The following is a 14,545-nucleotide window of genomic DNA, read 5'->3' on the forward strand; positions in this document are numbered from 1 at the left end:
CCTAAACTGTTTTGGACTTATAAAACCTGTTTTTGATGGTGTAATGTCTATGCTAATCCATTTTCAATGGTTGTTATCAAAATTTCAAGTTTTTATATGTGTTTATATGATTCTTGAAACTGTTAATATCATACTTATGAGTTTTAAAAGATCATAATAATTATTTTCAAATTGTTTTTTAGTGGAATTCTTGATCTAAACGTAATTGATGGAGTCCATAATTTGTCCTCAAGTTATGGATTACCAAAAGTCACTTCTTTAAAAGTCATTAAAGAAACATAAGTTACATAAAATGAAGAGTCATCATTTTAATAAACCATTAACTCATAAGTTATGAATATGAAAGGTTTTGAATAGTTTCAAAACTTGTCCTCAAGTTTTGGAATTTGTAAAGTCACTTTAGAAAACTTTAATTCCATACCCTAGAGTTTTAAAAGTTAAAATTCAACCCTTATACTTTACAATATTATAAGTTAATATATATATATATATATATATATATATATGTGTGTGTGTGTGTGTGTGTGTGTGTGTGTATGTATAAGAGCAAGTTAGTTTTACCGTTAGTAGGCCCCATTCACGAAGTTGGTCTATAAAGGGGGTATAAGGTTGTTGCCTACTATAAAATGACATCTTATGGGTGTCCACTCTCACCCACTGCTTCCTTGACTGGTGGAGGGTCGTAAGCCGAACGAGTGGGACAAGGACTATAATCCTCATTAAAAGTATAATGAAAAACATAAAGTAACTAAACCTTTTATAAATTCCCAATCTTAGTTGCTTTAGGAAAATGTGAAATTGGTTCTAACCCATGAAATTACACTTTGTACCCTACCAAGTCGTTGGTGGAGCGTGTATGGGTAACAGACACACTAACATGGACTAGTAAGAGTGGCAAAGGGTGACTTAATATTTATCATATATCGGTGGAGCGTGTGTGGGTTACTGACACATTGATTAGATGATAAATAGTAAGGGTACCAAGTAAATTTGCATGGTTATTCACACCTTGTTTGTGATCCTCGACATCACAGTCACAAACTTGAGAGAGCACAATCGAGATTTAAACATGCCATTAAAAATTTCAATGAATCTCAAAAGAATCTAGTAGTTTCAATCCAATTAAAACCTAATAATTCATTTCGTTTTTCATGGTGGAAATTGGTGAATCATTATTCACATACTTTCAAATATTTTATAGCTTGGATTACAGGATCCCTCTTCCAAGTTATAAAGTATTGTGTTGGGTCCTAGCCTTAATATTACATTTGGGTGTCTTATTAAGGATTCTATATCTAATCTAAACTTGTCTTTCTTCTTTTCAGATGTCTTCCAACAATGCTGCTTCTGGCTCAAACCCTAACGACTCATTCTCTCTCATGAACCTTTGTGGGAGAGTCATCTTTGATGGTTCAAACTTTAATGATTCGATCATGAACATCAGGATGGTCACTCATTACGAGAACAAGGAATATGTCCTCGACAAGGAGCTGAAGGAAATTGATGAGTTTACTGCTACTCCAGGGGAGATCGCTGAATTTAGGGAACATGAGAGAGATGCTACCAAGGTGGCATGTATCATGTTGGCCATAATGAAAGATGAACTCCAGATGGTCCTATGAGGACTTTTACCCTTTTGAGATGCACATGGGCTTGATGGACCGCTACTGATGGGTTTTAGTCATAATAACATCCTATGTGCTCATGCAAACCCTAAAGCTTGGATCTAAGTTTCTCTATTGTACATGCTTTGAATCCAAGACTATAAACCCTAATTCTAGTATATGGAAATTGATATTAACATATAAATGGGTTTAAGATCATACCTTGATTGTTATGTAGCAATAACAATCCCAATTCCTCCTTGTATTGACTTTAGAAAGCTGAGAGTCACAAGTGTCACTCCTCTAATGGCTTACAAACACCAAGAGCAAATGGAGAAGATATAAAGAGAGAGGAGAGGTATAGAATTCGTCCCTAAGAAGCCTTGGGAAGGTCTGGACGAATTATGAGCCAAAGGGGTGTTTATATAGGTGTAGAGATAGGGTTTCAGTCCTTATCCTTATCTAGTTGCTTGCCCACCAAGCGACCCATAAGATAAGCCTTGAATCCTTATCATGGTCGAATTCTAAGGCCTTATCACCTTAAATTCGTCCAACCTATCCTTAGGATAATCCTTACCCTATTTTGTAACTATCACATAATTACAATTCAACCCCTCTAGTTTAATTAATTACATTTGATCACAAAATTAATTCTTAATTAATTATTGACCAATATTAATTAAACAAATATGATTTCTCCTTTAATATATTATTCTTATAACATATTAATAAATCATAATAACCTCTCTCTCTATTTATTTCTCCAATCAAGTTGCTTTGGTGAAGGCAACCCAAAAGGACCATGCACCATCGGGTCAAGTACATACCAAAATAGTTACGGACTTAGACACTAATCCAACAGTCTCCCACTTGGATAAGTCTAATAACTATTCTGCGTATGACTTTAGATCCTGATCTGCAATCGTAGCTTTCCAAAACCGCTGTCAACTCTAATCCTATCAGATACGTGTGTCCTTTAGATAAGGGATCATATATTCCTCCATTCTAGATATCGTATGAGATATGATTTCAAATCATTCTCTTTGTACTATTTCTCGACTTCTGATTTATGACGACTGACCAATTGAATAAATCAAATTAGCCCTAGCCCGGCCGAGCATTTACGTTTGTCATCACTAAATCATCGAGGGGCCCAAAGATATCGTTTTTATCCTACTTTGGATAAAAGGAACGGATAAACTTTGATACAATGCTTGCTTGCACTCACTCACCGAATCACACACAACAATATGTTTTATAACACCAAGTTACTAGTGTGTTTACATATTATCAATGTGCAACCGATTTGCAAGATACAACTCACACATATCGGTTTCAAGAATATAAGATGTTATCGTCTCACCAATCACTCGTGACACAATCCATGGAGTGATCCAAGTGAGCGTGGGTTTGATCCAATGCTCAAATCATATTCATAAGCACTCATGAACGTTGCAGCAAACATTTTCTAATGTCTAATGCTCTTTAGACAATCCACACACTAATTCACGACAGTCTTCATTCATACCTACTTCCAACATATGAACGACTATGGCCTCAACCCTTTGAGCATAAATAAAACACCTTTTATTTATCACCATATCGATTACTCATTATTTGTCGTTTCGGGTAATCAACTTCTTACTTGAATTATTACACTTGTCCCATGCTCCTAGCATGCACACAATGTTTACCTATGATTCTTACTTTGTGAAATAGACCAAATTGAGCACATTCCCAATCATTCTCATTTCACAACTCCAAATCCTTTTTCCATAAGTGAAAGAATATCAAATTCTTGCTACTTATAGATTATGCTAGATTCTAACATTCTATGCAACGATCCTTTCGTAATGTCACTGCACCAAAGTCACAAAGACTATTGCCAATGATATTACAAAGTCCTCTATCGGAAATTGTTACAGGACAACTCCTTAGATATGATGTCTCTCATTCAAGGTACATTCCTTTGAACATCCTTTTGCATAAAAGTTTCTAATCTAGTCATAGATTTTTCAATATTCAATTTCCAATATGGATACATTTCCATATTTTCCATATGACAACTTATTCTTAATAGAATCTTTTCTATTCATAATAATGTCGATATGGTCCATCCAGTACGATGCTTCCAACTACTCTCAAACAACCAATCCTCATCGAACTTTGGATTGTCCTTTGATAGTTGTTTAATTATTTTAGTCAAAACTGATTCTAGTCTTTTTTTCCTCTAAATGCGCTAGACATTTGGAAAATTTTAGAATGGTCAAACATTAAAGCATTTGCAATCGATCCTATTCCTGAAGCGTATGGGACACGACGCATAATGTTTTATTTGCTATGTTCTCAAAATTCGAATTGTGAAGAGGAATGCCGTAATCATAATCGAAATTTTAAGAACACACTATTTACCTTTGACTAAATTTATTAACATCTCTCAACCTAAACCTTTAGATTTGAAATAAAGCATAATATTCTCTCCCTTAGTTATAGCAAAACAACTTTACAACCCTTACGACTTTGCAAGGTATAACTCTTGTTTTCTATAATTAATATTGCAATACGTGCCTTAATAATCATACAATCATAACATTTATGCTCCCACTATCATGATGATTATTATAAAATATAACACTTATGCTCCCACTAGCTTCGACATGTATTTATAAACATCTTAACTTCCAGAAAGACAATACCTATTGAATTTCTTAAGTCCATGTTTCTAATACTTAATGCTTTAATAATCTTTTATCAAGGCCTCTTAAACTTATACACCTTTGCCTTAGATAGTTCATATGTGTGTCTAAACAATTAAGACTAATTGCCAAACCTCACAATTCAAATCATGCAAAGGGATACCGTAACCATAATCGAATTCGAGAATGCAATTTTACAATCACTATCTTCTTAAAATCTTTCTTAGTGAAAGCATTTCCTCACAATCATTTTCATGAAGGAGGAAATCTTATGACACGTAGATTTAAATGGTGTATGTGTTCCTATCCATGTGAATTTGTCAAAACCAAAGTTTACGACAAATTCAAACTCATATGGACCGAACTTTCTTACTCTTGATTTCTTGCCTTATGGTAGCATAGCTGCCCACCATGTCTTCCAAGTAGTTAAGCAGCTCACCCTTTCCTATCAATGTACCTTTCATTGATTAAGGTTCCTTGCCTTTTATGCGTTCAAAATGAGAACTCATAGAACTCACATGCATAATTAACTCAATTGGAACATCACAGAAACAAAATAATGTCAACACGATAGGTTGTAAACCTCAACTCGTGTGCTAGTGATGATCAATAAGGTTTATTTTATTTGTTCTTGAAACCTTTCAAGACCATTAAAGCTCCCACTGACTCCTTGACATATAACATTCTCTTGTCAATAACCATTTCTTGACAAAACAAATATTCAAGAGTTAGTGTAGCTTTTATCAAAACACTTCATAAAATGGTCCTAGTTGGTCTTTGTCTTATCCAAGACATCGCAACTTTCCACATTTGATGAATGTTATAAACCTTCTTAATATGTATCACTCAATTTCACAATCTTAACTCTAAGACTTGTTTTGGAACGAAGTATGATTGACTTCTTGATTTAACCATTTCTTCAATTCTTGATTTCTCTACTTAGACATACAATTGTACTAAGACTCACTTAGAGGATCAATTGAGATATGGTTCTTAATCATTAAGACCTATCATAAAGCATAAAAGCTACTCTCCCTTCTTCTTAGAACGGAGAAACTTTTATCTTTCTGCCTACTTGATTCTTCTTATTCGTTTTGCTATTGATTTAAACCTTTTTAATCAATTCCGAATTACACTTAATCTTATAAGTATAATCATATTTACTAAACCTTTAGTAAATCATGACGAATATCTTTGTTACTCTTATGGTGGACTTGATCAACACGCAACTTTGTGTGCTCGATCTCCTAGTCCTTCACTTGACACTTTGTCAATGAATTAATATGAAATTTCTCATTCATCGTGCAACCAAGTTGCATGATTCCAAGTTTCTATCCAATTGAAACTTGGGCGATGACAAACTTTCCTTATTCGGTAAATTCTTCGACTTTCCATAAATAACATAATAAGAACCAAATCCATTATTGCTAATAATAGAAACATTCAAACATCAATTTTTCATATACGCCATTGCAAGGATAATATAAAATCAAAATTTATTTTATTGCGGAAAAATTTGTCCTTACAATGCAATTCATTGAAAAACTATGTTAATACATCTTTCTTAGCAATCTAATTCTAACTCTAAGTAGTAGCTCAAGAATCTAATCTTCGAGAAATGCGATCGAAATCCATTCCTTCACGGTTAGATTTTGCTCACTTCATCCCTTAAGCTTCCTTTCTTTTTTTCGATTCTACAAAACATCAATTGTAATCTTATCACATTATGTATTAAGAATCTAGAATAGAGGCTTAAAAGAGTTTGTTATTGGATTTTACCTATATTGGAGCCATACGTTTCGACTCTCCCATCTCTTAGATCTCTTAGGTAAATTGGGCAGCTTCGTCTCCAATGCCCTTTCTCTTGGCAATAAAAGCAAATTGACTCTTTTAGAACATGACATGGAACTACTTCAGACATTGCCTTTCTCTTATGATCAAGCTTTTTGATCATAGCATGTCTTTCGTTGCCATTGTCTATATCCATAGAGGTCTTGAAGGCAGATTCACCAATCATCTTTGCTTTTCTATTGCGCCAAACCATTGCTGATTCAACAGCAATAAGCATATAGGTGAGATCTATAAGGGTCACGTCGCGGTTTATCATATAGTACTCTCTTACGAACTCACTATATGAGTTAGGAAGTAACTGAAGAACCCAATCAACAGCCATTTCCTCACAAACAATGGATCCCAACATTCTTAACCTATCAATGTGTGACTTCATCCCTAGGACGTGTGCACACACCGACTTTCCTTCTTTATACTTACTTGCCAAAAGGGATTGAGTGATCTTGAACTTTTCAAGCCTTTGAACTTGTGGGTTAGGGAGAATAATTGGAGGAGGTGGAGGAAGTGAAGCATGATTTCTTGTTCCTCGATCGAATCGTGGAATATCATCTTCATGTGGAAAGCTCGTTCCACGGGATTTGGGAAGACCATAGTTGTCGAACTTTGACATCTACAAAACGGGAGAAAACGAATTCAAGTTAGTTGATTGATTGAGTCCTTAGTAAATCACCCAAATGAGATACTAAGGCTAGGACCCAACACAATATTCTACAACTCGGGAGAGGGATGCCGTAACCCAAATTGCAGAACATTTGAAGGTAAGTGAATGACGATTCACTAATTTCCACCATGAAAAACGAAAAAGAAATTTAAGTTTTAAATCTATGAAAACTCCTAGATCCTTTGAGATTCATTGAACACTTCAATGACATGTTTAAATCTCGATATGCCACTCTAGTTTGTGACTGGGATGCCGAGGATCACAAAGCGGGTATGAATAACCATGTAAACTTACATGGTGCCCTCACATGTTACAGTCACCTATTCGATGTGCCGGTAAACCACACACGCTCCACCGAACTATGACAAACATTGAGTCACCCTTTGCTACCTTTGCTTAGAACCATTTAGTGTTCCAGTAAACCACACACGCTCCAATAACGTCTTCGCAAGGGCACAAAGTGTAATTTCATGGAATTGCATCAATTCACTTTTGCCTAAGTAACTAAGATTGGGAATTTTATGAAAACATTTAGTTACTTTTATATTTCATTATACTTATAATGGAAGGTTTTGTCCTATCCTACCCGTTTGGCTAACGACCCTCCACTAGTCAAGAGTGCGGTGGGTAAGAGTGGATACCCATTCAATCGCCATTTTATAGGCAATTTCCTTAAACACCCCTTATAGACTAGCTTCGTGAATGAGGCTTACTAACGGTAAGACTGACTTTTACTCATACATATATATAATGTTATACTTTTAATGTTATATATAGTATAGGGTGTATTTTACACTTTGAAAATACTAGGTGGTCTAATTTAACAATTATACTTTTAATTCAATTAAATTGTAAACCAAAACTATTATGGATTTATTAAACCTCTTTTAATTATACTCCTTAATTAATAAAACCATAAGGGTGTGATTTGAACTTTTTCAAAACAATACTAGGGTTTTAGAATTTAACATTCCTAATCAAACTTTTAATCAACTTTTAAATTCCAAAACTTGATGGCATGTTTTGAAACATTTCAAAACATTAGGGTTTAGAATTTAAATATACATCAAAATTAAACTATTAATCAAAATTTAAATTCCAAAACTTGAGGGCAAGTTTTGAAACCTTTTTTCAAAACATTAGGGTTTCAACTATTTAAATTTCAAAACAACAAAACTTTTGGGTCCAAATTTAGACTATAAAACCTAAAGGGGAAAATATGAAACTTTTCATAACAACAAGGATCAAATAACAAATAATTTAAATTAAAATTTAATCACATAATTATCCATATTTGATTTATTTAATGATTTCTTGCAAAACAATTTACCAATTTAATCAAAATAATTAATCAATTATCATATAAGGAAATAAATATTTTATTAATTGATAAATATATTTAATTAGATCAAGAATATAGTCAAATATATCATAAAATCGGATTTATATTGATATAATATGATAAGGCAACTATCCTTAAGCAAATACAGCAAGAAATCCCGGATATAGCTCCATCTGACGCTCGAACTCGCCGAGTACCACACTGTACTCGCCGAGTTGAGGCCTACTCGCCGAGTACACTGTGGTACTCGCCGAGTTCAGGAGGCAGAACCACAAAAAACGAATTTTTCAAACATACAAGGCATCAATACAATAGAAACCAATCATGGCTCTGATACCACTGATGAGTTTTAGTCATAATAACATCCTATGTGCTCATGCAAACCCTAAAGCTTGGATCTAAGTTTCTCTATTGTACATGCTTTGAATACAAGACTATAAACCCTAATTCTAGTATATGGAAATTGATATTAACATATAAATGGGTTTAAGATCATACCTTGATTGTTATGTAGCAATAACAATCCCAATTCCTCCTTGTATTGACTTTAGAAAGCTGAGAGTCACAAGTGTCACTCCTCTAATGGCTTACAAACACCAAGAGAAAATGGAGAAGATATAAAGAGAGAGGAGAGGTATAGAATTCGTCCCTAAGAAGCCTTGGGAAGGTCTGGACGAATTATGAGCCAAAGGGGTGTTTATATAGGTGTAGAGATAGGGTTTCAGTCCTTATCCTTATCTAGTTGCTTGCCCACCAAGCGACCCATAAGATAAGCCTTGAATCCTTATCATGGTCGAATTCTAAGACCTTATCACCTTAAATTCGTCCAACCTATCCTTAGGATAATCCTTACCCTATTTTGTAACTATCACATAATTACAATTCAGCCCCTCTAGTTTAATTAATTACATTTGATCACAAAATTAATTCTTAATTAATTATTGACCAATATTAATTAAACAAATATGATTTCTCCTTTGATATATTATTCTTATAACATATTAATAAATCATAATAACCTCTCTCTCTATTTATTTCTCCAATCAAGTTGCTTTGGTGAAGGCAACCCAAAAGGACCATGCACCATCGGGTCAAGTACATACCAAAATAGTTATGGACTTAGACACTAATCCAACAGCTACCATCAAAGTGCTCGTCAAGAGAGGTATGAAATCATCTCTTCCATGATAACAACCCGAATGAAGGATGGTGTACCCATCTTTGGCCACATGTAGAAAATGCAAAGCTATGTAGACCGTCTGCTGAAGTTGAAGGTGAACTTCCCTGAGGAGTTGGCTATTGATATCATACTGCACTCCTTACCTTCTTGTTGTGATCAATGCCAAATGACCTATCACATGAACAAGGAGGAGGTCACACTTAGCAAACTTCAAGGGCTTTTTAAGATCACTGAAACTGGTCTTAAGGGCAAATCGGTTGTTACTACTCCTACTCCTACCGCCACCATGTTCTGGCAATCAGGCAAAGTAGAGAGAAAAATAGGAAGACTCCTTCGAAGGGTACCGAGGGAAAGTCTCTTGATGGCTCTTCTTCAAGTGGAGCCAAAGGTGGTTCCATCACTCCTTCTTCCAACCCTAAAGAAGCTCAATGCTTCTATTGTCAGGAAAAGGGGCACTAGAAACAAAACTGCCCTAAGTACTTGCAATATGTTAAAGATGGGAAGGTCAAACCTACTCATGCAGGGCCTAAGAAGAAGCGAGGATGTGGAGCACGGAAAGATAAACCATATCATGGGTAATAGGAAAGCTTCACCTGTCACCAAGATTAGAGTTTATTCTTTATTGCTAAGTAGTGGGTTAGTGTTAGATTTGAATAAATGTTGTTACTCGTCTGAAATGGCAAGAAATATTATTTCCTTTCATGGTTTGTACAAACAAGGATTTACTTTTTCATTTGATAATGAAATTGGTGGTATTAATGCTTTTTATAATAATGTTCTTTATTTTAAAGCATTACATTGTAATGGTGTATATGAAACTGTGTCGGTTGTAGACAACTTTGGAAATAATGTATTACATATCGATTCTTCCACTAGTTTGGACAAAGCATCCTTGTGGCATTGTCGTCTTGGACATGTGAACAAGAAGCGCATAGGCAAACTCCAGAAGGTTGGAGTTTTGGAGTCGTTTGAGTTAAAGTCTGATGATAGTTGCGAGTCTTGTTTACTTGGAAAAATGACAAAGTCACCCTTCACTGGTTCTTGTGCTAGGGGTGAAGGTTTGTTGGACCTTGTAATGTCTGTGTTTCTAGGCTTGTCATTAATGTTGATATAATAGTCTAGGTTAACCTTTGTAACCCGTTTTGAAATAATAGGAGTGTATTATTTGAGTATTATATGTTTTGTGCTTAATTGTGTGTCTTAATTGAATTAAGTATGAAAATAAGCGTCAAAATGAAATATTAGATAAAGCCGATACCTATGGATAATGTTGTAGTAGTTGAAACGTGGTTTCCGAATATATAAAGAATGCCGAAATCCGAGTTATAACGAAGAAGTTATGATCTGTCGAAGTTTCGCGACAGAACCGGCACGACGCTGAATAACGTAAAAAGTGAAATTATGTTAGAGTGATATTTAGCCCTAGTGATCTAAATGAATGTTGTATAGTTTGTTAAATCGAGAGTGTGCATAAAAAGAATGCCCAAATCTAACTTCGTATGAGGAAGTTATGATTTTTCTAAGTTCCAGCTTAGCAGTATGCAGCCCGAAACTCGAATTCGGGATCGAGTGATTGTTGGTCGAAACAATCTAAATGAGAATCGAAGATCTCGTTGATAGTAGTGCATTGGTGAAAAGACAGACGAAAACGGACATCAGGTGAAGAAGTTATGAATTTATAACGGAGTTTTCATGTCCCGGCCTGCTAAAAACAAATAATAAAAATAAATTCAAAATTAGCCAACGGAGTCTAAACGAAAGTTGTAGAGCGTAGTCTCACCTACGCGTGGATATAAATAACGTCAAAAACGGAGTTCGTATGAAGAAGATATGAATTTCTGAAAATTTTAAATAATTAATATTTATTATTTAATCTTTAATTCGGATGGTTATCCGAAGGAGTCAGCAATCCGATCCACACTACGCCCAACGTACACCGAAGCGTGATCCGCTTCGCACTCAAGTACTTTGATGACGCATGCGGTGACGAATCTGGAGTGCGCCCCGCGTACCGGAGCATTACGCCCAACGTAATGCGAGGCTTCAGCCTCTATAAAAGGGCATGCGAGGGCAGTCGATCCTTTTGTTCAATTTCTCTTCTCTCTCTCTCCCGTTTTGCATCGTTTTGCGTGCAACTTATATCCCAAATCCCCGGTATTAATCCCGAGCCCCGAAGCAAGTCTCGAATCCCCGAAGATCCCGAGAAGTGAGATTCCAGAGCCGAAGCTCTGCCCACGAGAAGCCAATTTTTGTGAAGATCTTCCAGATCTACCGAAGAATACTACTTCTACAAGTCGTAGTGTTTTCCGATCATCTTCTGATCAAGTGAGTGTAGTCACTTTCTTCTAACGCATAATTATGAAGTATTTTATACAAAATACGTGTTATGTGTATATTTTGTTGTTATATGTGTGAATGTATATTCACTTTTTTCTATCTCATAGATATGATTTATTCTTTATGAAATACGTGTTATGTGTATGTGTCTCATCTGTTGTTTGGAATATGTATTGAATGAGAATGCTATACAGGTTTTAAACTATGTATAAATATATATATTTTTATCTACTAATATGTTGGGTAAAACATGGGTAGATAGTTGATGTGTGATAAACAGATGAGAGGCCTCGATGTTGTTGTTGTTGATCTAATTATTCAGCGGAGTATGGATAACGACCACATACTCTTTCTAGACAGTCCTGTGGAACGCTAGCAGGCTCATAACCTGTAGGTGTTGTGAACGATGTGTTCACCGGTGTACTCTATCCCCCTCATGGTTGCCTTTAGGACATCTATTCTTGAGGAAACCCCTTACAGTAATGTCCGTCCCGATGAAAAATCCTAGATCAGGGCCCTTGAGATAGATGTTGTTTTAGGTACGTAGAGTGAGGATAACGGGAATTGGTAATCGGGTTATTGTTGGTTGGTAAATTAAATATATTTATTTATTATGGGTTGAAAACCCTATATGCTCACCAGGCTCCCAAACCCGACCCACTCAGTTTTGTTGTATTATAGGTAGTGGCGCGAGAGCATAAGTTGGACGACTTATCAAGATCTTTTGATATTAGACCAGTTGTTATATGTAACTGTTGTATGATATATCTTTTGTTGTTTATACTTTTGGTCTGTTTATCGGAACATGACATCCCGAATATTGTTATATAATGAAAATGCATCTCTTGATGAAATGCTTTGATAAACTTTATTTTATCATATTTTGTTTTGGGAACAAATTCCACAACTCTTTTAAATCAAAAGGATTTACTCTGAAATTATTTAAAAAGCATAAATTAAAACGGTCTTTTTGATGGGATTTGAGCATTCTAACACTTCTTAAGTGTACATGCAACCCTAATAACCTTGGATCTATGTTTGTCTAATTATCATGCAAAGTTGATTTCCAATGTTATGTTCCTATCTAGCATACACGGGGAACAATATTTCTTTGAATGAAAGATAAACTACATACCTTGTTGTTGAAAGTGTTCCTTAAAACCTTGTGAGCCTAGCACCTCAAGTGTGATGCCTCAAATGCTTCACACAACACCAAATGCAATGAACAAACTTGAGAGAAAACTCTAACACTTGCAAAATCGGCCAAGCCCTCTTCTTCTAGTTAGTGTAGCCATTTTTGGGGAGAAATACATTGCTTATATAGTGTGTTGCATTAGGTAAACCCTAATGTAACATGACTCTTCAATTCTTGATCCATGGGTTAACTCCATGGAGCATCCATGGAGCATCCTATGGGTGGAACCCAACTTGACAATCCATGGAGCCTCTTAGCCCACTATATAAGATATGGAAGATTTACATAATCTACCCATATATCTAATTAGTTATCTTTTGATCACTTAATTAATTCTAAATTAATTCTTGATCAAAACTAATTAAATAATATTATTAATATATTAGAACTTATAATATATTAATAAACCATAAGTGTTATTTCTCTCATTTAGTTTATTCAATTGCATGATGCCATGCAACCCAAATGGACCATGCCGGGTCGGGTTAAGTACATACCAGAAATAGTTATAGACTTAGACACCTTATCCAACACTTTTCTGGCCGTGATTTTAGGGATTTCAAAGACCTCATACACACAGATGTGTGTGGACCCTTCAAAACCGCCACACGGGATGCTAACCGCTTCTATGTGACTTTTACATATGATTATAGTAGATATGGTTATGTCTACTTAATCAAGCATAAGTCAAAAACCTTTGAAAAGTTCAAAGAGTTTAAACATGAAGTGGAGATTCAGTTGGGCGGGAACATTAAGATGCTCCGATCTGATCGAGGAGGAGAGTATCTTAGTACATATTTCCTTGACTATCTTAAGGAATGTGGAATTGTTTTACAACTGATACCTCCCAGGACACCACAGGTTAATGGTGTGGCTGAGAGGTGCAATCGAACCTCGTTGGATATGGTTCGTTCCATGATGAGTCGAGCTTCATTATCAATCTCATTATGGGGGTTTGCCTTAGAGACTACCGCCCATATCCTAAATCTAGTCCCTACCAAGAAGGTTGCCAAAAACACCTCACGAGATGTGGACCGGGAAAGTTCCCAATTTAGATCACATCAATATTTGGTGTTGTGTGAAACATTTGAGGCATCACATTTGAGGTGTTAGGCTCATAAAGTCTTAAGGAATCCAAGCAACTATGAAAGTATGTCATTCTACTAGTTTTTATATTACATGTACCCCATGCCATGCTAGTTAGGATGTAAACAGTGGAAAATTCTTATTTGCATGAATATTAGAGAAAACATAGATCCAAGGTTTCTAGGGTTGCATGTACACCATAGGAGTGTTAGAATGCTCAAAACCCATCAATACCAGGGTGCCCAACCTACCCCTGTTAGACATACCTGGGTGTCTGACCTACCCATGTCAGGGATATCTGGGTGCCCGACCTACCCTCCGGTTTATCTCAACCGGTTACGGAGACTATTTTACCCCTACCACTACTACATAATAACAAATCATAAACATAATGCTAGGCATACATGGGTATTGTCTACCCTTTCGGTTTCTTTCAACCCATAACTGGGGACTATTTTACCCCTCCTATCACTATCACATAATATCATAACATCCTAGCACATAAAGTATAACAAATAGTGGCATACCTGACAATTATCTCAAAACAATCATCTCAACTATAAACAATTACTAGTGGGCCGACATTGGTGCCT

This window comes from Lactuca sativa, chromosome 1 (genome assembly GCF_002870075.4).
Source record: "Lactuca sativa cultivar Salinas chromosome 1, Lsat_Salinas_v11, whole genome shotgun sequence".
NCBI classification, from domain to species: Eukaryota; Viridiplantae; Streptophyta; class Magnoliopsida; order Asterales; family Asteraceae; genus Lactuca; species Lactuca sativa.